This window comes from Podarcis gaigeae (assembly GCF_964106915.1).
Source record: "Podarcis gaigeae genome assembly, chromosome: 14".
Taxonomy (NCBI): domain Eukaryota; kingdom Metazoa; phylum Chordata; class Lepidosauria; order Squamata; family Lacertidae; genus Podarcis; species Podarcis gaigeae.
This window is the reverse complement of record NC_139690.1, coordinates 44,190,252-44,213,805: the sequence shown is the minus strand read 5'-3', so window position 1 is coordinate 44,213,805 and position 23,554 is coordinate 44,190,252. Positions and strand designations below refer to the sequence as shown.

Sequence of the window (23,554 nt, the reverse complement as noted above, 5' to 3'; positions counted from 1 at the left end):
CTAATAACTGCTTTGAGTTTCCTTTTTTTTTTTAACAATCAGGTGGCATATAATTCTTATGAAATAAATGAGTTATGAAACAGCAGAAGCATCTAATAAGAACTGTAGGCAGATGGAAGAGTTACCTGAAAGTCGACTTCAGAGGAGATAGTTACCTCAGAGGAATAATACTTTAGGGGAGAGATCAGGTTCAGGGTGGGGGCGTTTGTGAGTAATGTGCTGTTGTTTCTCGGCCGGAAAACTGCCCACTTTCCTAGAAATGTTCCTCTCTATGCACAAAGGCAGAATCTGATTTTTATTTTTAGGTCAGGAGTGACCTCGATGACCCTTGTTTTTAGCTTAAGCCAACAGATAAATGCCAAATTGCTTGTAATACGAATGGAAGGGGGGGAAAAGGAATAAAAATGTGGATAGGAGATACCTTTATGATAAATAGATTTGAAAGAGTCATTCCTTCCTGGATAAGAGAAAAGGGGATTTCCCCTTCAAAGATGGTGCTCAGCTGCAACACAGACATACACGAGCCAACAATCACACTTTGTCTCTCTAAAACAGTTCTCCCAAATATTTTGAGTAAAGGGACCCCTGACCATTAGGTCCAGTTGTGGCCGACTCTGGGGTTGCAGGGCTCATCTTGCTTTACTGGCCGAGGGAGCCTCCAGGTCCCTCAGCTTCCAGGTCATGTGGCCAGCATGACTAAGCCGCTTCTGGCGAACCAGAGCAGTGCACAGAAACACCGCTTACCTTCCCGCCGGAGCGGTACCTATTTATCTACTTGTGCTTTTGACGTGCTTTTGAACTGCTAGGTTGGCAGGAGCAGGGACTGAGCAATGGGAGCTCACAGTCACGGGGATTCGAACCACCAACCTTCTGATCGGCAAGTCCTAGGCTCTGTGGTTTAACCCACAGCGCCACCCGCGTCCCCAGTAACAGTAGGCGGAGCCTATTGGACATGGGGTGGAGCCAAGAGAGAGAAACTGGTCAACGGAAGGTCATTCGGACACGAATTCTAGCCCCTTCCGCTCAGATATTCCTTCCTGCCCTGAAACTTCAGATCAAATACGGAGGATTGCATCTAAGTTTTACTTAGACTGGACCCACTGAAATTGATAGATCACGTGCATTAATTTCAACAGGTCTTCTCTAGGTAAGACTAACACTGGAGACACTCCGAGACTTGGCAACCCTTGTGTGATTTCACACATTACATGGACAAACCCGGGTTTCAGAACTGCAGTGAGGACACACACAAAACAGGTCTGGCCTACAAGTTCATGTCCAAGGGCACCATCATCTTTTCAGGGCCCGTGGGTACATTTGCAAACCAGAGGAGCTTCTGCGGGCTGAAACTCCCCTCTCCCTCCATCTGTGGCATCACTGAAATTGTCCCTGGTTGGGCTTTTAAAATGAGTCTTTTATTGACTAAAGGCAGCCTCTTTCAAGCACAATTTCAGCAGGGATGGGGGGGCAGCGGAGAGAATGGAACCCTGTGGGCACGAAGGCAAACATTTGTGGACAGATGTGTGGCCACAAGTGCCACACTGGCAACCCACATTTCAGCCCCTTGCAAGGCTCTGTGTGTGTGTGTGCCCTTGGCAAACGTAGAATCATGGAATTGCAGAATTGGAGGGCTCCCCAAAGATCATCTAGTCCAACACCGCTGCAATGCAGGAATCTCAACTTACACAGGCCTGCAAACTCCCTGCATTTGACTTAAGAAGCACCATGCATCTCTCCAAGATATCGGAGGGGAAGCCGACGACGGAAACAAAGGCTACCTCGTGTGTGTTTTTTAAAATAAACCAAATAATAACAGTAATATAATAATAGCACCGGTGAAAAGGTTTTGTTTGTGTTCCACTGTAGCTGGGTAGCTATGGAACTTCTTTGGGAGAGGGTGCCTCCTGGTGACAGCTCTCACCTATCCCGGCTGACGCCAAACTGCCAAGCCCGGCCTCCTTCACAGCAACCTGCGTCAGGAGCAAAACGAGATCCTCTTTTGGAACATGAGCAAGCCAGCTGTCAGGAGGAGAGTGGAATTGGTAACCCTATGCCAGTGTGCTTGCGGGGGTTTTGATTTTTTTCCGGGGAGGGGGAAGGAGGGCGGCTGGGAGGGAGGCAGAAAGGGAAGAGATTGGATGGACTTGTTTGAAGTCAGGCAGGCGGGCACGGGAGTAAAACACGACTCGGTGCAGGATCTGTGCAAGGAGGAGCATTTGTGCACAGTTATCGAACTGATGCACCATCCGCCACAAGTGTACGATTATTGCATCAATACTGCAAATAAAAAAATATCTGGAGGGGCTCATAATGATTTAATAATGCACCTCTCTGCTCAGTGCGGGGTGGAGTGAGAGAGAGATTTTAAGTAAGCACTACAGCATGGTTGCAAAAGTTAGATCCTTTCCACTGCACCAAAGTCCCAATCAAAACAGGGACCTCTCTGCAGCTGAGTTTTAGGAAGGGTGAGGGGAGACATTGTTTGCTCCCAAGACGGATAAACCTCCCTCTTCTGCCCAGCTATTAAAGGTAGCAGAGGTCCAGTCCTGATTATTATTAACTAAGCTGCTAGACACCATATACTTAGTACGATTCCCAAATGCATCTACTCTTTTAAGGACAGATTCGAACACTCAATCCCTGACATGGTACTAAATAGATTCCCAGCTCGCTTTAGGGGGTAACTAGCCCCTCGTAAAGCAGATTACAGCATACTTGTAAAAGCAGAATAAATAAACAGACCATAAATAAATAAATAAATAAATAGTTAAGGTGACGGCAGAAGAGAATACCTCTGTTGAAAAGCATGGGGCATTGAAACTAACCACATGCAAAAAGGGAGGCCATACGTTCTTCCAAAGAAAATGTGGAGTCGCCGTAGAAGAGGTTCTGTCCTTGGTACTCACTAATCTCACAGCTTTCATCAGTAGATTAAGGTAAAGGGACCCCTGACCGACTCGGGGTTGCGGCACTCATCTACTCAGAAGTGTGTCTGTGTGTAAAGGGATCAGTAATCTTGTGGGTTTAAGAATTCTACAGTCAGGAAACACGTGAACAATGTTGGGGATCTATGAAATATATTGCATGAGATATTGTCACCTTGTTGTGGGGCTTGCCTCAATCTAGAATAGACATATGGAACTCCCTGCTACCAGATGCAGGGGTGTGCATTTGTGTAAAGGTAAAGGGACCCCTGACCATTAGGTCCAGTCGTGGCCGACTCTGGGGTTGTGGTGCTCATCTCGCTTTATTGGCCGAGGGAGCCGGCGTACAGCTTCCAGGTGATGTGGCCAGCATGACTAAGCCACTTCTGGCGAACCAGAGCAGTGCACGGAAACGCCGTTTACCTTCCCGCCGGAGCGGTACCTATTTATCTACTTGCACTTTGACATGCTTTCGAACTGCTAGTTTGGCAGGAGCAGGGACCGAGCAACACGAGCTCACCCTGTCGCGGGGATTCGAACCGCAGATCTTCTGATCAGCAAGTCCTAGGCTCTGTGGTTTAACCCACAGCGCCATCTGCACCCCCTTCACCAGTAGATTACATAGCCTCAAATGCTGATTATAAAGCTCGAGCAAGCTCATATGAACTGACGCAGATCCTGCAATCATCACCTGAGGTCCTTCTTCATTTGCCCCATTCATGAGCAGTCCGGATGGCAGCAATACAAGAAAGGGCCTTTTCTACTGTGGCTCCGCCTTTGTGGAAGGTTTTCCCCAGAAAGGCTCGCTTGGTCCCTTTCATTACATATCTTTAGGCGCCAGGTGAAAACATTCCTCTTCTCCCAGGCCTTTGCTTACCGTATTTTTTGCTCCATAAGACGCACCTGACCATAAGACGCACCTAGTTTTTACAGGAGGAATGCAAGAAAAAAATAGTATTTAAAGGGAGCGCTGAGCAGAGCCTGTATGCATCCCAGGCTCTGCTCAGAGATCCCTTTCACAAGCCGCATGGAGAGTGTGTGCGGCTCTTGGGGGCTTTTCCCCGAGGAGGGAGAAGGGCAGCCAGTCAGTGACAGGCTGCCCTTCTCCCTCCTCGGGGAAAAGCCCCCAAGAGCCGCACACACGGTCTGCGCAGCTCTTTAAAGGGAGCACAGCTTTTGGGAGCTTTCCCGAGCGGTGGGGGAAGGGACAGAGCCACACGCAGCGATCCCTCTTGCTGTTCTGGCTTCTGGGATAGCTGCACAGCCTGCATTCGCTCCATAAGACGCACACACATTTCCCCTTATTTTTAAGGAGGGGAAAAGTGTGTCTTATAGAGCGAAAAATGTGGTAATTAAACAATCTATGGCAGGCTTCCTCAGCCTCGGCCCTCCAGGTGTTTTTGGCCTACAACTCCCATGATCCCTAGCTAGCAGGACCAGTGGTCAGGGATGCCGGGAATTGTAGTCTCAAAACATCTGGGGGGGCGAGGTTGAAGAAGCCTGATCTATGGCCTTTTAAACTACGGAGGGAGCAGTATTAGAAACTCAGGTATATAAGGTCATTGCCAAATGGCAGTGAACCCTGCACTCCTTGGGGGAAAAGGTGGGATATTAATACAATAAGCTCTTCTTGCTTACCTGTGTAGGAAAGCTGGTAACAGCCAGCCAGACGGAGATGTCGGCTGCCAACCTGACATCCCAGAGATCTCCATGTGCTCACAATTGGACCAGCACCAGTCAAAAAACGTGCCTGGCGCCTGGCTAATTTTGAACATTGGGAAGGGGTGTTGTTTTGCTTGTTACTATGTTATGTATTTTTGCATTTTTATATTGTAAACCACTCTGTGATGTAGAAATTTTAAAAATACATACAGTATATAAATCCTGCTGACCAAGTCAAGCGTTTCTGTTACCTGCTGGAAACAGAATGCAGTCAACGGAGAATTAAACCCCGTCCTCCCACCCATAGGCTGATGTCACCGTGGTTGGGGAATAGCGTGGCAGGCCGAATTGGACCCCATTTTTGACCCATGAGCTGCAAGCTCCATACACTGTATTATGGGAAATTGCATGCATGCATGTATATGACAAGATTGCATACGTAAATGTATATACTGTACGGTATCTGGATAAATTTGAGACTAAAAGGCTGGTGAATTTTAATAAGGACTTTTTTAAAAAAAAAATCACTTATTGTGGAGAACTGAACTTAGGGAAAATGAGAAACCAAATTTGACAGATTCACCGACCTCGCAGGGTTGTTGTTGTGGTGATGAAATAGGGAGAATCAGGCATGCCACCTTGAGTTCTTTATGGGAAAGACGGAACACAAATGCAATAGTAACAACATAATGGAACAGAAATGCACACTGTCTTATTGCTTCCCAAGGGCTGGTAGGAAAACTGGTCATCATTACCTGATCAAAGAGTAATCAAAGTTTCAGTGTGGCTGGAGAAACTTGTTCATCCCTCTCTCTCTCTCCCTCTGCCCCTTCCTAACTATCATTCCAAAGTGAGTCAGTCTAGGAAACAATAGGGCACCCAATTGCTTTACCTTCTAACGAGCAGAGAGTTTCGTCATCGCCAAAAAATGCCCCAATTACATTACGTTAAGTTAAACCATATACATTGAGTGAGGCTTGTGGGGAAAGGGGGTGGGGAGGAGGACCGTGGCTGAGTTAACCGCAAAATTCTTGCATTATGAGGCTGTGCCTCTTCAGCCCCTCTGTAATGGGACCCAGATGGGCTGCAGAGGCACAGATCTCCATATACAGAGAGGCACGCTGAGGTTTGCTCTGCAGAAAGCCTAAGAAGTGGATAGCAACTTTCCCCGCAAGGCTGGCTCCATCGGGCCATTTCTGCTGATTGGGTTTTAGAACCGTGATCTCATAAGCCCCTAGAGAAAAGGGGCGGGGGAGACTTTTTTTTTCATCCAACTCAGCAAAAAAATTCCAGCTCATGCAAGACTCAGGCACATGAACTGACCTGGCACTAAACCCGAGATCCAGCGGGCTTGCAAGGCCGTGGGCACAGCAGATTCACCAGCTAGAGGAAGAGAAACCAGGAAGGGGCTGGGTGGGAAGCAGCGATTGAGCCTTGGGGTTTTGAAGAACCAGTGGAGGGTTTTTGAGACAGACAGTAGTTGTGTGGAAAGGAATTGTACATTCATGGCATGCTCTCTCAGATACAATAAAAAGAAGCATCATAGGCAGAAGCAGAGGTGTGGCCAAGAGGCAGGCCCAAGACACAAATTTACATATGCTAATGTACGTGAATAGATGCCAATTTAAAATCCAATCACAGCAAATTAAGATGTACAAACTTTCTTCTTTGCAGCACAGCCACAAACCCCATAAGCAAATAATTATATCTCTTTTGGTTATGTTTTTAAAAGTTGCGGAGGGGAGAGAAGGGGGTGGAGATATGGGGCCCAGATCAAAAAAACCCCAGGGCTTGAGTCATTCTCCAACACCTGGGCAGAAGGATTCAGATTAGCCTCCTGACCACCAACATGCGATATTTTTCAGCCTGCAGGGAGAAGGAACGTGAGGAGGCAAGGATTTCCACCCTGCTCTGCATGTGTCACAATCAGCGCCGTTTCCCTTTGGCTGCAGTTCGACTTCCTCCAAAAGCAACATAATTAATATTGGGTATATGAAGCTTTGTATGCCATCGCTCAGTAGAGGGCAGGGTTGAGTGCAACAGGGTTGAGTGCGCACTCTCTCTCCCCCTCTCCCTCCTGCATGAGACAACCATGACAAACTAGCTGCACTGTGTAGGTTAGAATCTGATGCCATCCTTGTACAGTGGTACCTCAGGTTACATACGCTTCAGGTTACAGGTTACACACTCCGCTAACCCAGAAATTGTGCTTCAGGTTAAGAAGTTTGCTTCAGGATGAGAACAGAAATCGGGCTCTGGTGGCGCGGCAGCAGCAGGAGGCCCCATTAGCTAAAGTGGTGCTTCAGGTTAAGAACAGTTTCAGGTTAAGAACGGACCTCCAGAACGAATTAAGTACTTAACCCAAGGTACCACTGTAAATACAAAGAAACTCAGTATGTTCTTTTTTCTTTTTTAAAAAATAATGTTTATTGGTTTTCTTTTCACATGTCAAATATCCAACATCCCTACTAAACATTCATTTTCCAATCCCCCCCCCCCCCTGACTTCCCTCAGCTTCCATTTCTGGTTTGTTACATCAAATGATACATTTTGCTGTTTGTATATAATACTATGTTATACTTCTTGCTCTCTGTAAATTAAACTGTACATGTTTATTTAAATCCTGCCAACAAGTCCATTTTTATTTTTATTGTTTCTGCAAATATACTGTAAAGGGTTCCCATTCCTTTTTCAAAATCATTGTTGTCCTTTTCACGCAGTTTGTCCGTTAACTTTGCTAACTTGTAAAGAACCTGTTCTTTACCAGTGGGACCTTGGTGCTATCCATTTACTCTTCTTAAGGCCATGGTAGTGAGACAAAATGGGCAGACCCACCTTCCAAACTATTAAAACTCTCCTATAAACTAACTGATTTTCTTTATTTCTTTAGAAACCCAAGGATTCATTATGCTGTTACATAACTAACTTCAGTCCGTTTCAATGGAAGGGAAACATCCAAAACGATGCAGAAAGGTCATCGGCAATTTCGAGTGGGAAAATACTAGGAAAGGTAAAGATTAAGCAGCTCCTCTCCCCATTGCACGACTGCTTTCCAGGACAACCAGTGATGATTGAGAAGGACCAGAGCTCAGAGGTGGAGTATCAGCCTTGCATGCAGAACATCCTAATGTTTCATCCCAGACATCTCCAGGCAGGGCAAGGTGAGGCCTCTGTCTGAAATTCTGTCAGCCAGAGCAGACGCTCTCAAGCCATATGGGCCAATGGTCTGCTCCCAGGAAGCTTCCTATGTTCCTACGAGCAAATGAAATTTGCATCTGCATATCACAAAAGAAATTTGCATCTGCATATCACACAGCAGATCCCAGCGTACTGTCTTTCCGCATGCAGGCAGTGTTCTAAATTAAAGGTAAAGGTAAAGGGACCCCTGACCATTAGGTCCAGTCGTGGCCAACTCTGGGGTTGCAGTGCTCATCTTGCTTTATTGGCCGAGGGAGCTGGCGTACAGCTTCCAGGTCATGTGGCCAGCATGACTAAGCCACTTCTGGCAAACCAGAGCAGTGCATGGAAACGCCGTTTACCTTCCCGCTGGAGCAGTACCTATTTATCTACTTGCACTTTGACGTGCTTTTGAACTGCTAGGTTGGCAGGAGCTGGGACCGAGTAACAGGAGCTCACCCCATCGCGGGGATTCGAACCGCCGACCTTCTGATCGGCAAGCCCTAGGCTCTGTGGTTTAACCCACAGCACCACCCGCATCGTGGCACTCTTGACCAAGTGAAGATGCCTGGGCGCCAGGATGGGGCCTGGTATCTCTACCATTTAGGGATCATTGGATCTGGGCTGTTTTCACACACTGATACCCGCGTCCTGTAGAATTCTGTTTTTATCTGCACAATCGGGAGTGAACGTCTGGAACTGAAATGCAGACTGCCCCTGGATCAGGTGACTTTTCTTCTTTAAGTTCTCAAAAGTTCTTAACCTAGCTCAAGGTTGTCATCTGAACTAGCCAGAGGTTTAACTGTGAATCAATCTCAATCCGTCCATCATTTGAAAAATAAGACTTTGCAGCCGCCTTGCCCAAAAATGGAAACTAGACATTCAATTTTGGCGACTGCAGCCTTGAGTTTAAGGAGCCATTTAATAATAATAATTTATTATTCGTACCCCACCCATCTGGCTGGGTTTCCTCAGCTACTCAGGGTGGCCTCCACAAAGACCAAAAATACACTAAGATGTCACACATTAAAAACTTCCCTGAACAGGGCAGCCTTAAGATGTCTTCTGAATGTCAGGTAGTTGTTTATCTCCTTGACATCTGACGGGAGGGCATTCCACAGGGCGGGTGCCACTACCAAGAAGGCCCTCTGTCTGGTTCCCTGTAGCTTTGCTTCTCGTAATCAGGGAACCGCCAGAAGGCCCTCGGCGCTGGACTTCAGCGTCCGGGCAGAACGATGGGGGTGGAGACGCTCCTATCTTATGTATCTGAGTCTCTAAGACTGCATGGGGGGAGTATGACATGGGTGGGAACATTCAGATGTGCAGCTCTCCCCCTTGCACTCTGAAGAGGTTCAGTTCCAGCAACACCATAGCTCTTGCTTCCCACTGGCTTTTTACATTATTATTTTTTGGCACCGACTGTCCACATTCTTGTGCTCTAGCAGGTCAGCTCTGAAATATGTGGTGCCCCGAGACCTCATCTGCCAGCAGCAGCGTGGCTGGCCTCGCAGAACGAAAGCGGGCTGCACACTCAACTCTTCCTGCAAGGGAAGAGATTCTCAGAACGAGGAGCGACTGGAAGAGAGGCCAGCATGACTCAGCGCCTTGCCGACAAGCCTGGAGCTCAGCCAGAGCTCACTTCTATCTAGGGCAGGGGGCCTTTGCAAGCTCTGAAGGTAGCACAAGGAGGAAGGCTGGAGGCAGAAAGTGAAAATGCACCCCTTTGACACCGTTGCACCTCTTGCGCAGCTCAGTGCACAATAGAATAAACATGGCAGATGGCCATGCAACCTCTGATTAAAAGCCTTCAGTGAAGGCTTTGTTTTTGCATGTTGTTCTCCACTAATACTTGCATTCTTGTGCATATATTTTTATGCAAATTTTACACTAATAAGTGCATTCTTGTGCACAGCACGTGGTTGGAACGCTGCATGCATAATTCAGAGACGTGCACATCTCAAAGAACTGCTGTGTTTCAGTTTGTTTCGGGAAGGGCAAATAAGGCAAGGCTCACCTTTAAATACAAACCAATTCCAAATTCATTCTGCTTCCCAGCTGATCACCACCCCCATCTCAAAGATTTCTGCCTAAGACAATCTAGTTTTAAAAAATGGGATAGAAGGAAAGGATTTTTTTAAAAGCATCATTTTAACTGAGATGGTAGTTTCCAAGATTACATGGAAATCTAGCTTTGCAGGTTTTCCCCCTCCGCTATCCACAGTTATGACGAAGGAAATAAAAAGTCATTCAGTTCTATGGAAATTGAATTCCCCCACAGCAGGCTAGTCCCAGGCACAAAAGCACCCTATCCCTTGCCAGCTCAGGATCTCAAAGGCTGTGAATCAACCCTCCTGGAACAAGCAGGGCAGGACTTTCAAGGCAGAGGTCTGGGGCCCCACCCAGAAGAATGGACAGGAAAGCCCCCACACAGACCAGGGTTGCCTTGCCTCATTTTGAAGTGAGTGAAGGAATATACTATCAGGAGCAGGGGTGTGTGTGACACATTGCACCCATTCAATGCCGCCTAAAAGTACCTAATGATTGCTTCTTCTTCTTTGGCGATCACTCATAGTCGACTAAGATTGTCTTCCATAAACACAGTTTTAACAGTGAGTCCATAAGTGACTGTGGAGGCCAATTCTGGATCCACACATCCTTCCACAGTGGGGACATAGGTTTCCGGGCGGGAGTTGGTCACGGTGAGGGTTTGCCAAGCATGCCCTTAGCATGCTCTTAGCACGTTTCTCCCTTGTGTCCTGAGTTTGAGTGCCTTCAAAGCCCATAACAACAACAATAATTTATTATTTATACCCCACCCATCTGGCTAGGTTTCCCCAGCCACTTTGGGCGGCTTCCAACAAAATATTAAAATACAGTGGTACCTCAGGTTTAGAACTTAATTCGTTCCAGAGGTCTGTTCTTAACCTGAAACTGTTCTTAACCTGAGCTACCACTTTAGCTAATGGGGCCTCCCGCTGCCGCCACGGAATTTCTGTTCTCATCCTGAAGCAAAGTTCTTAACCCGAGGTACTATTTCTGGGTTAGCAGAGTATGTAACCTGAAGCATCTGTAACCTGAGGTACCACTGTACACTTGCAGGCCAGTGTGTCCCAGTTGTAATTTTTTTTTTTAGATTTGCCTTGAGAGTGTCTTTAAACCTCTTTTGTTGACCACCAGCATTACGCTTTCAATTTTTTAAAGTTTGGAATAGAGTAGTTGCTTTGGACTTTTAACATCACAGTAATCCAAGTTTATGCACCAACTACTTGTGCTGAAGAAACTGAAATTGACCAATTCTATGAAGACTTACAAGACCTTATAGAAGTGACACCAAAGAAGGATGTTCTTCTCATTATAGGGGATTGGAATGCTAAAGTAGGGAGTCAAGAGATAAAAGGAACAACTGGCAAGTTTGGCCTTGGAGAGCAAAACGAAGCAGGGCAAAGGCTAATAGAGTTCTGTCAAGAGAACAAGCTGGTCATCACAAACACGCTTTTCCAACAACACAAGAGACGACTCTACACATGGACATCACCAGATGGGCAGCATCGAAATCAGATTGATTATATTCTCTGCAGCCAAAGATGGAGAAGCTCTATACAGTCAGCAAAAACAAGACCTGGAGCTGACTGTGGCTCAGATCATCAGCTTCTTATAGCAAAATTCAAGCTTAAACTGAAGAAAGTAGGAAAAACCACTGGGCCGGTAAGATACAATCTAAGTCAAATCCCTTATGAATACACAGTGGAAGTGAGGAACAGGTTTAAGGATTTAGATTTGGTGAACAGAATGCCTGAAGAACTATGGATGGAGGCTCATAACATTATACAGGAGGCAGCAACGAAAACCATCCCAATGAAAAGGAAATGCAAGAAAGCAAAGTGGCTGTCCAATGAGGCCTTACAAATAGCGGGGGAGAGAAGGCAAGCAAAATGCGAGGGAGATGGTGAAAGATACAGGAAATTGAATGCAGATTTCCAAAGAATGGCAAGGAGAGACAAGAAGACCTTCTTAAACGAGCAATGAAAAGAAATAGAGGAAAGCAATAGAATGGGAAGAACCAGAGATCTGTTCAAGAAAATTGGAGATATGAAAGGAACATTTCGTACAAAGATTTCCATAATAAAGGACAAAAGTGGAAAGGACCTAACAAAAGCAGAAGACATCAAGAAGAGGTGGCAAGAATACACAGAGGAATTATACCAGAAAGAAATGGATGTCCCGTATACCCCAGGTAGTGTGGTTGCTGACCTTGAGCCAGACATCCTGGAAACTGAAGTCAAATGGGCCTTAGAAAGCACTGCAAATAACAAGGCCAGTGGAAGTGATGGTATTCCAGCTGAACTATTTAAAATTTTAAAAGATGATGCTGTTAAGGTGCTACACTCAATATGCCACCAAGTTTGGAAAACTCAGCAGTGGCCAGAAGATTGGAGAAGATCAGTCTACATCCCAATCCCAAAGAAGGGCAGTGCCAAAGAATGCTCCAACTACCGCACAATTGCACTCATTTCACACGCTAGCAAGGTTATGCTTAAAATTCTACAAGGAAGGCTCAAGCAGTATGTGGACCGAGAACTCCCAGAAGTGCAAGCTGGATTTAGAAGAGGCAGAGGAACCAGAGACCAAATTGCAAACATGCGCTGGATTATGGAGAAAGCTAGAGAGTTCCAGAAAGACATCTACTTCTGCTTCATTGACTATGCAAAAGCGTTTGACTGTGTCGACCACGGCAAACTATGGCAAGTTCTTAAAGAAATGGGAGTGCCAGATCACCTCATCTGTCTCCTGAGAAATCTCTATGTGGGACAAGAAGCTACAGTTAGAACTGGATATGGAACAACTGATTGGTTCAAAATTGGGAAAGGAGTACGACAAGGCTGTATTTTGTCTGTATTTTGTCTCCCTGCTTATTTAACTTATATGCAGAATTCATCATGCGAAAGGCTAGGCTGGATGAATCCCTAGCCGGAATTAAGATTGCCGGAAGAAATATCAACAACCTCAGATATGCAGATGACACAACCTTGATGGCAGAAAGTGAGGAGGAATTAAAGAACCTTTTAATGAGGGTGAAAGAGGAGAGCGCAAAATATGGTCTGAAGCTCAACATCAAAAAAACGAAGATCATGGCCACTGGTCCCATCACCTCCTGGCAAATAGAAGGGGAAGAAATGGAGGTAGTGAGAGATTTTACTTTCTTGGGCTCAATGATCACTGCAGATGGTGACAGCAGCCACGAAATTAAAAGACGCCTGCTTCTTGGGAGAAGGGCAATGACAGGCCTAGACAGCATCTTGAGAAGTAGAGACATCACCTTGCCAACAAAGGTTCGTATAGTTAAAGCTATGGTTTTCCCAGTAGTGATGTATGGAAGTGAGAGTTGGACCATAAAGAAGGCTGATCGCCGAAGAATTGATGCTTTTGAATTATGGTGCTGGAGGAGACTCTTGAGAGTCCCATGGACTGCAAGAAGATCAAACCTCTCCATACTGAAGGAAATCAACCCTGAGTGCTCACTGGAAGGACAGATTGTGAAGCTGAGGCTCCAGTACTTTGGCCACCTCATGAGAAGAGAAGACTCCCTGGAGAAGACCCTGATGTTGGGAAAGATGGAGGGCACAAGGAGAAGGGGACGGCAGAGGACGAGATGGTTGGATAGTGTTTTCGAGGTTACCAGCATGAGTTTGACCAAACTGCGGGAGGCAGTGGAGGACAGAGGTGCCTGGCGTTCTCTGGTCCATGGGGTCACGAAGAGTCGGACACGACTAAACGACTAAACAACAACAACAACAAAGTTGCTTTGGAAGATGATAATCAGGAATCTGCACAACATGACTAGTCCAACAAAGTTGATGTTGAAGAATCAACCTACAAATTGCACCCAAGTCGTCGCTGCCACACTTTTGCCTTCCAGTAACATTCAGAAGAACAGCATGTCACCTACCTACATGTCTGCCTTTCCTCTAGCTACAGTTGCTGTGATGTCCAAATGTACACTTTTTTATTTTTAAAAAATACATTTTCCCCTGTTTTGTTTTATATATGTAAAAAAGTCAGAGCAGCGTACAAAACAAAGTTCTGTTTATTACATTTATAAACCATCTTTATCCTCCAAGGAGCTCAAGGTGGTTGTTTTCTTCCCCGTTTTATCCTTACAGCTACCTTGTGAGGTAGGTTAGGCTGAGAGATTGTGACTGGCCCAAGGCCACCCAGTTAATTCCATGGCCAAGTAGGGATTTGAACCCGGCCCTCCTAGGCCCTAGTCCAACTGTTTAACCACTACATCACCCTGGCTCTCCTCATACACTCAGATCAACTTTAATATATAAAGCTCTTAACCGCTTAGGACCAGTTTATTGTGGAATTGCTTTTTCCCCTATATGCCCACTTGACAGCTTCAGTAAACAGAAGTCGCCCTGTTACACATACAATCCACATTTGTGAGAAACTGATCTTTAACTGTGGTAGCAGCTACACTTTGGAACTCCCTGCAGATTGAAATCAGGCAACTTTGCTGTATTCTTTTCAGCACCTGCTTAAAACTGTTTTGTTTAGGCAAGCCTAATGCAGACATACAGATGTTGATGTTCTTTTTAGATTACTGCCGATTTTAATTACTTTAAGCAACTGTAAACATTTAAACTGTTATTGATAATCTGAATATTTCTTGTAAACTGCCAGGAAGTTTTACTGCAATCATAAATAATGAAATATTGGAGGTCCTATCCCCCTCTCCTGCCAGATTAAGTATAGCAGGTAGGCAGAGAGGAATGGTGGCGCTGAGGCTCTCAAGTCTGCAGTCTCCCCAAGGAAGTCTGTTTTGCCTGTCATCATAAGACATTTTCCCCAGCTAATTAAAACCTGACTTTCAGGATGCCTTTGGAGAGGTTGGTATTGATCTGCTGCAGCGATTTTGCTGTATCATCAAGAACATGGCTAGGCAAACTAAAGCCCAGGGGCCGGATCCAGTTCAATTGCCTTCTAAATCACGCAGATGGGAAACACAAGAATCAGTGTGTTTTTACATGAGTAGAATGTGTCCTTTATTTAAAATGCATCTCTGGGTTATTTGTGGGGCATAGGAATTCATTCTTTTTTTTCCTTTCAAAATATAGTCCTAGCCCCCACAAGGTCTGAGGGACAGTGGACCAGCCCCCCGCTGAAAAAGTTTGATGACCCCTGATCAAGAAAATAGGATGTTGCTTTCTATACCATAGGGGTGTGGAACCCTGTGGCCCCCCAGATATTGCTGATGCACAGTTCCCACCATCCCTGGCCACTGGTCTTGCTGGTCGAAGCTGATGTGGAGCTGGAGGGCCACAAGGTTCCTGACCTCACTTAAGTCACGTCCGATTGCTGGTTTATCTTCCTCGGTAGCATTCAAGATTTCTCCAGGGGTCTCAGGCAACTGCCTTTCCCAACCCTTATCTAGGGGCATGTTTTGCATCCAAAGAATGTGCTCTCAACTCACTACCATTAAGCAGCACGCTCAGTGTGCAGGCCTGCTAGATCTGCAGCTGACACCCACCAGGAGTGATGCCTTAAGGGCTTCCACATGTGCTGCGTCAGGAGCAGGGTGGATAAAAATAAATGATTTTTTAAAAAATAAAAAATCGGATTTCTTTCTGCTTTAAATTGGATTTTTTTCCCTTTTAAATTGGATTTTTAAAATAAAATGCTTTTGGAGGGACAATCTTTCTAAAGATAGTTTTCTATTTAAGTTACATTATAGTCCAAAGGCTATTCATCAGGAAATAAGGGTTTGTTTTAAGTTTTTCATGTGTGCTAAAAGTCAGTCTAAGGTGTTTTTGTTAAAAAAATTGTTTAAACACATCAGTTAACAGGGATACATCTGCTATAGTGTTATTGTTTTAGTTAAGGAAATGATTGTTTTTCTCCTTCCAATGAAGTACAGCAGAAAAGTTGTCCAAATATAAACAGTTAACTTATTAAACCTCAAATTAATTTCATAATTATCTGTCTCTGTATTTCTAACAGCATAACCAAATCAGTCATTTTTGATACAACTGTAAAAACTACTCTGAAAAATTTATTATTCCAAAAATGAAACCTTCCTCTGGTTGTAAATATTAAGATTATACCAGCAAGAATGAGTCTTTCTGTAAAAATAAAAATCTAATCAAGTCTTAGTAAAGATAAAGGGACCCCTGAACATTAGGTCCAGTCGTGGCCGACTCTGGGGTTGCGGAGCTCATCTCACTTTATTGGCCGAGGGAGCCGGCGTACAGCTTCCGCGTCATGTGGCCAGAATGACTAAGCCGCGTCTGGCGAACCAGAGTAGCACACAGAAACGCCGTTTACCTTCCCGCCGGAGCGGTACCTATTGATCTACTTGCACTTTGACGTGCTTTCGAACTGCTAAGTTGGCAGGAGCAGGGACCGAGCAATGGGAGCTCAGCCCGTCGTGGGGATTCGAACTGCCGACCTTCTGATTGGCAAGCCCTAGGCTCTGTGGTTTAGACCACAGCGCCACCCACGTCCCTAAGTCTTACTGACTAGTGATTTAAATTGATTTGATTAAAATCAAATCCACCCCGGCCAGGAGGATTTGGGCATCACATGGCAGGACAGAGTCTCAAACATAGATGTGCTCTTGCAAGCCCACATTCCCAACATGTTTGCAGTCCTGTCTCCGCGACATCTGCGTTGGCATGGTCATGCCAACAGAATGGAAGATGGCAGGATCGCAAGGATGTGTTCTATGGGGAGCTGGTTTCAGGCACCGGGGCCCATTGCCAGACCCACTCTATGTGTTACAAAGATGTCCGCAAACATGACACAAAGGCTGGCAAAACGAACCTGGCCATGCGGGAATCCCTCGCAGACGCCTGCAGTGCCTGGAGACAGGCAGTCAAGTCCTGTATCCATAGCAGTGACCAGAGGAAGAAGGATTGCTGGGAAGAGCACACAGAGAAGAAACGCCATGGTGCACCTGCAGCAACAAAACTGGGCGCCTTCATCTCCCCCAGCTGCAACAAAACATGTCTCTCCTGTATCGGTCTCTACGGCCACAGCAGGCGCTGCGACTCTCCAACAGTTTGACTTTACTCCCAAAAGGCGCAAATCTCCATTACCTCCAGAGACAGACAGAGCAGAGGTTATATTTTCTGAGAATCCTCCAGAAAAACAATCTCTCAAAGGACCTGTTGATGGCATTTTACCATTGCACTGTGGAGAGTGTATTAATTTATGGTCTGTGTGTGTGGTTTGGGAGCTGCACAGCCAGGGGGAAAACAATGCTGTCCAGGGTTGTAAAGACTGCGGAGAGAATAATTGGGTGCACTCTTCCCACCTTAGATCTATGCTGTCAGGTGCCATAAGAAAGCGGCAGAGATAGCGCAGGATAGTGCGCACCCCGGAAATGATCTCTTTCAGCTTCTGCCTTCTGGAAGAAGGTACAGGGTTATAAAGGCCAGGACTAGCCGCCTGAGAAACAGTTTCTACGCAAATGCAATCCTGGTTCTAAAAGCAGCATAAGGGGTCTCTATAGTATAGTGTATTTTAAAATGGGATTTTAGAATTTTTAGGGGGTTTTGAATGTTTTATGTAGTTTTTCAATTTCTTTGTTCTGCATGGGACAATGACAATAAAGATATCGTATCGGATGCCAGGCAAAGATTGTGCTCTATGCCTGAGCCACCTGTTCGTTTCCCTAAGATTTTTATTTATGGTTGCTGGGTTTGAACATGCTTTGCAGTTAACTGATTTGGGCTCTTGAACGTAAGAAAAGTAGAATTTTGTAAATACATTAAGAAGTAAATAAATAAATACAAAGGACCCCTCCCGAAAAACACCTTTAAAAAACCCCACTTTGTCATGAAGCTTCATTTATTTCTGTTCTTGTTTAGTACATTTCCACGCCACCTTTCATCCAAGGATCACAGGGCTGTTTACAACATAAAAACACAAAGGTAATGCACGTAGCATAGTAACAAACACTAACAAGGATCAACGGGTTACCTTGAGCTGTCACTCTCAGCCCGACTGACCTTGCAGGGGCCTTGTGAATAATAAAGTTAAGGTGGAGGAAAGGACTGATCACACTGTCCTAAGCAGGTGGCATTTTTTAAAAATGGAATAATTGGAATGACTAGCACAGTGGTACCTCAGGTTAAGTACTTAATTCGTTCCGCAGGTCCGTTCTTAACCTGAAACTCTTCTTAAGCTGAAGCACCACTTTAGCTAATGGGGCCTCCTGCTGCTGCTGCTGCCGCCGCCGTGCCACCGGAGCACGATTTCTGTTCTCATCCTGAAACAAAGTTCTTAACCTGAGGTAAGATTTCTGGGTTAGCAGAGTCTGTAACCTGAAGCGGATGTAACCTGAGGTACCACTGTTACAGAATACAACAGCAGAAACAGCAGCCAACAAGTCAACTCAAAGGCTATTTGGAAAAGGTATTGATCAGTCTTTGACATCCTTAACATCCTTAAGGAATAGTACCTTGTTTCCTAGGCTTAACAGCATGTTTCCATAAACCATTATTTTTAAACCCACAGGTGTTTTGTGTGGTTTTAAAGCATATTTTGAACCTGAACCACAATAGAGGATTGAATTCAGGAAATCTTGAACTGCACCAACATTCCTTTGCTTGTGTAAGAGAAACACAGAATAAATAAAGCGGGGGCATCATACAATTCTCCAGGGAGGAACTCAAGAACAGCGCAAACAAGAAGGGTGGCAGTAGTTAGCATCTGAAGATGAAAGAGAGAAACATTCCTCAGCTTCTTCCCGTGCAATTGTTACCAGCACAATTCAAGGAAAGGACGTTAACAAGGAAAACCCAACTTCTAACTAAAGCCTTGTCCATCCCAACCTAAAAAGGCTCAGCGAAATGTTGATTTTCTGGCAGATAAGGCGTTTATAGCAGGCCTAGGTTCAAACACACCTGGAAAGTCTGTGGTTCCAGACATTACGGAATGGTTTGGAGACACAGGGAGGAGAGGAAGCACGTGTCCCCTCAAGCTTCCTGTTCCCTTCATTTCTTGGTACAGTATATCTTGGTACGGTATATATATGGGGAAGCTGCAGCCCTCCAGATGTTGCTACACTGCGGTTCCCATTTTCCCCGTTCAGCGTCACTAATGATTCAGGATGATGGGAGATGTAGTCCACAGGGACCCAACGGAACCACGAGACAGGCTCTTGCTGTGTGTTGTCCCCACACATTACACCGTGTCCGAAACCACTTGTACATTTTTATTTTTAAATCAGGGTCTGTATGGTGCAGTATTGGGACGCGGGTGGCGCTGTGGGTTAAACCACAGAGCCTAGGACTTGCCGATCAGAAGGTCGGCGGTTCGAATTCCCGCGACAGGATGAGCTCCCGTTGCTCAGTCCCTGCTCCTGCCAACCTAGCAGTTTGAAAGTACATCAAAGTGCAAGTAGATAAATAGGTACCACTCTGGTGGGAAGCTAAACGGCGTTTCCATGCGCTGCTCTGGTTTGCCAGAAGCGGCTTAGTCATGCTGGCCACATGACCCAGAAGCTGTACGCCGGCTCCCTCGGCCAATAAAGCGAGATGAGCGCCGCAACCCCAGAGTCAGATACGATTGGACCTAATGGTCAGGGGTCCCTTTACCGTTTTATGGTGCAGTGGTTAGAGTGTTGTAGAGACCAGGGTCCAAACCCACACCCAGCTTTGAAAGCTCACTGGGTGACCTTGGGCCCATCAGTCCCTTAGCCTATAGTCTACTTCGCAGGGCTGTTAAGAGGATGAAATGAAGAGGGGAGAACCATGCACAATCTGGTGAGTCCTTGGAGAAATGGCGGGATATAAATGTAAATAAACGAATATTGCACTCTTGAATTTTCAATGCCCGTGACTTCTTGTGTTGAGGGTTGTGGTATGTCGCACTGACCAACATGCCCCGTTGTAGCCTTAGCCCTGCCCACAAAAATTTCCCCAGAGTCTAGTTTTTGGGCCTGACCCTTCATAAGGAGAGAGGTTAGGCGGGCCTCAACCAGAGCCAGGGCTTTTTCGGCCGTGGCCCCGATCTAGTGGAACGCTCTGTCACAACAGACTAGGGCCCTGCAGGACTTGACATCTTTCCGCAGGGCCTGCAAGACAGAGCTGTTCCACCAGGCCTTTGGTCAGGGCACAGCCTGACCCCCTCCTTTGGCAATCCTCACAGAACTTCTAGCCCAATGGTTGCCATTAACTTGATTGGAATTAATTTTAGAATGAAATGATTTTAGAATGTTTTATCGTTTTACTGTTGTTAGCCGCTCTGAGCCTGGCTTCGGCTGGGGAGGGAGGGATATAATTAAAATTTATTGTTGTTGTTGTTGTTATTATTATTATTATTATTATTATTATTATTATCATCATCATCATCATCACAAAAGCACCAATAATCTGAAGCAGTGAAAGAAAATTCAAGAGAATCACACCCGTGAGAAAGTTGCAAGTGCAAAAACTTCCAGCCAAATGCTTGCAGATTTTACAGGCTGCAACACAGTTTCAGCCTCAAAAAAGGAAATGAAACAAAAATAACAGTTCCCTGCCCCCCCCCCCTTGTCAATGTTGCCAGGAAGATAAGAGAGCAAGCCGCAGTTATGGTCCCATTCACAACTGAGCTACCCACACAAAAAGCTCTCTCCACAGCAGCCGGCCTGACATCCTCTCTTTATATACTGTTGCTTTATTTGGCTTCTGAGAAACACCAGCCAATAAGGGAGGGCGTCAACAGGAAGTGTTGCTAGCTGTCCAAGTTTGAATTAAATGGGCAACGCCAGGTGGAAAGCGCAAAAAATTCACCTAAAGAAAAGGAGAAGGGATACTTTTTAAAAAAGAAAAGCAGCGACTCGAGTCAATGCTTTCGACACTGTTTTAAAAATAAACCCAAAGCCACTATGTGGAGCTCTTGTACAAATGCACTCCAGAAATGCAAGGCTGTAACTAGTCAGCAAGGCAGCCTGGTCTACACCAGAGAGAACTCTGCTTGTGCGTCATGTCCAAAAACTTTCCAGGAATCGCAGAGCATTGGGGACATTCCTGAGACAATCAGTGGCTGCTTGGCTAGTCATCCATCTTGGCTGCTTTGTACGCCCGGGATGAGAGGCAAAAATGCCTCCAGATTCTGGGGGATGACAGCAGGAGACAGTCATTGTACTAGTGACCTGTTTGCGAGTTTCCCACTAGGGTAAACAAAGATGATGAAGTGGTTCAGAGGCGGAGAATCCGTAGCCCTCCAAATGATGTTCGAGTAATACTAACCCATTATATTTGTTTCACTGCAAGCCAGAACAAAGAGGGAAAGGCATTCAGAGCTGAGTCACAAAGTTGGCCAATGCAAACAGAGAACAAGGCAAGACAACGTTAATTTCCCTTGTGCGGCAGCAAAAAGAAAGCAAACTCCACTTGAGGGAGCAAACTTTGCCGAGTACAACTTCCATCACCCCAAAGTCCTCTCCTGACCCATTATTAGCTCAAGAGATCTAGGTCTACCTCTAAGAACCTCACAATCTAAGACAGTGGTTCTCAAAGGGTGTGGCAGGAGACAAGGGCAAGTGTGTTGGTGTTTAAGTGACCAATGTAACACTTAAACATTCCTGTGTCGTATATCATGCTGTGGTTGGACTTGACCGACAGAGGCTCATTCCATTGTCTCTTGAGACAGGTGGATGCCAACAAAGCACAGTACAGTATAATATAAAAATGATTATTATAATTATTTTACTATTATGCTGTCTATTATGCTCTTATTATTATTTAAATGATGTACACTACACTAGGATCTTTTGATTGGTGAAGATCAGTACTGTATATAAATCAATTTATTATTATTAAATGTTATTTGCAGAATATGTAACTGCTTTGTTTTATGCTATACTAGCCACAATGGCGAGATCCTGTCACAGAATTTTGTAGGGACTCTGAGTGAGGATCAGTCCAGCCCCCTGCAATGCAGGAATATGCAGTTGTCCCAAACGGGGATCAAACCTGCAGCCTTGGCATTATCAGCACCACGCTCTAACCAACCAAGCTATCAGGCAGTCTGCCTCGGAATACCAGCTGCTGGGAATTACAAGTGGGGAAATGCTGTTCCACTCAGGTCTTGCTGGCAAGCATCTGGCTGCACAATGTGATCAAAGTTGTTGGACTCGAAGGGCCTTTGACCTTTGTCTCCAAGGAGCTCAGGGTGAAATGCACAACCCTCATTTCATCCTGACAACAACCCTGTGAGGTAGGTTAGGCTGAGAGGTCAACCCAGTGAGCTTCACGGCCGAGTGGGGATTGGAACCCCGGTCTCTATCAGGTCCAACGCTAACCACTACACCACACTGCCTCTCGTGCACAGCACTGGCGGCATAAGATCCAGATCAGCATCTCCCAGAAGGAGCATGATTAGCCTTCAGGGTTCAGAATAACTTCCATTTTCATTGCGCAGAAAGGAGAAGGAAGAGCTGCTGGGTTTCAAGAGCTGTAGGCGTACTTAAGAGGCTCAGGCACCTGATGGCTCTTTCGGCCTGTCCTTCCTGTCTTACTGGATAACCCCAACCCGCATTTCCTTCCACTATCTGCAGCCACCACCAGCCAGAAGGAACTTGCCCCATTCCCAGCACAGCCCCTTCAGCTTGCTGCACTATTAATTTCCTGCCTCGCCAAGTTCCAAGACGGCACTGTTTGTTTCTCCAGAGATAATGTCTCCCACCAAACAAACCTTCCCTCCCTTATGCATCGCATTCCATTAATAGAATCACAACATGACCCTTTTTTTTAACCTGGAAATGTACCAAATTTGTGGGGTCTCCTGGACCAGATTAAAAACGGCTGCTGTGCTAGGTGCTCGTTTCCACGTTGCACACTCGTTTCGATGTCGAGAATCTCAGCTCTTGTGCAAAATCGGGGCTGGTGTACTTACAGCACAAGTTCAGGCATGTGAATGCATGCAACCTCCTTACAAAGGTGCAGTGGACACTTGGACACTCTCAGCAATGCACCAGACCAATTTGAGTCAGGTTACCAGGACACAGTGGGACACTTCTACCTCAATGGAAGTACCGGATTTGGCAGCATCAACCAATTAATATCACAACATGGCAGATGCAACGGAACAGAGTTTCTCCAAGTTGGGACAATCTCTTGGCCAACTAGCATTATGCAGTTGATGCCTGTTTCAAGCTGTCTGTTTGTGCATTAAAAAAAATAACATTGAAGGAGCATCTCCAACCCCACGGTTCAGCCCAGACACAGAGGTCCAGCCCGGAGGGCCTTCTGGCAGTTCCCTCATTGTAAGTGAAATTACAAAGAACCTTTCAGCAGACACAAAAGGGCAATTAAAGGCATAATGAAGAGAGAAACCTTCAAAGACACAAGGGCCCCCTTTCTTTAACTATGTTAATGACCAAAATCAAGACCTTGTTATACTAACAGATCAATATTCTCAGTGGAGAGGTTCTGTTAACTAATTACACCCTCCCTGTGGAACACCTTCCCATCAGATGTCAAAGAAATAAACACCTGATTTTTAGAAGACATCTGAAGGCAGTCCTGTAAAAGGTAGTTTTTATTGTGGTTTTATTGAGGTTTTATTGCAGGTAGGCAACCTAAGGCCCATGGGCCACAAGCGGCCGACAAGGTCATTTAACTGGCCCACGAGCTACCCCCGAACCAAGCCGCCCGCTCAATGAGTCTAAACTTATTGTGCTAAACTGGCGCAGAGGAGCGTGGGGACTCGCTTCCGCAGCACCGGAAATCGCATCTGCACAGACGCGGACACTGGAAATCGCGGGTAAACCTTGTCAACCCCTGTTTTATTGTGAT

At 45.7% G+C, this 23,554-nt stretch overlaps 1 protein-coding gene across 2 annotated transcripts in view; it reads right to left on the bottom strand.

Annotated features, from left to right (window-relative positions):
- Positions 1 to 23,554, bottom strand: part of MAP2K3 (mitogen-activated protein kinase kinase 3) — a 68,298-nt gene that overhangs the window by 30,288 nt on the left and 14,456 nt on the right. The window contains exon 1 of one of the 2 annotated variants that reach the window (XM_083711757.1): positions 126 to 148. The exons of the other annotated variant lie outside the window; for it this stretch is intronic. The gene's annotated coding sequence lies outside the window, so the exon portion shown is untranslated. Of the gene's footprint in view, positions 1 to 125; positions 149 to 23,554 lie in introns of those variants that run through there. 2 annotated transcript variants of the gene reach the window in all.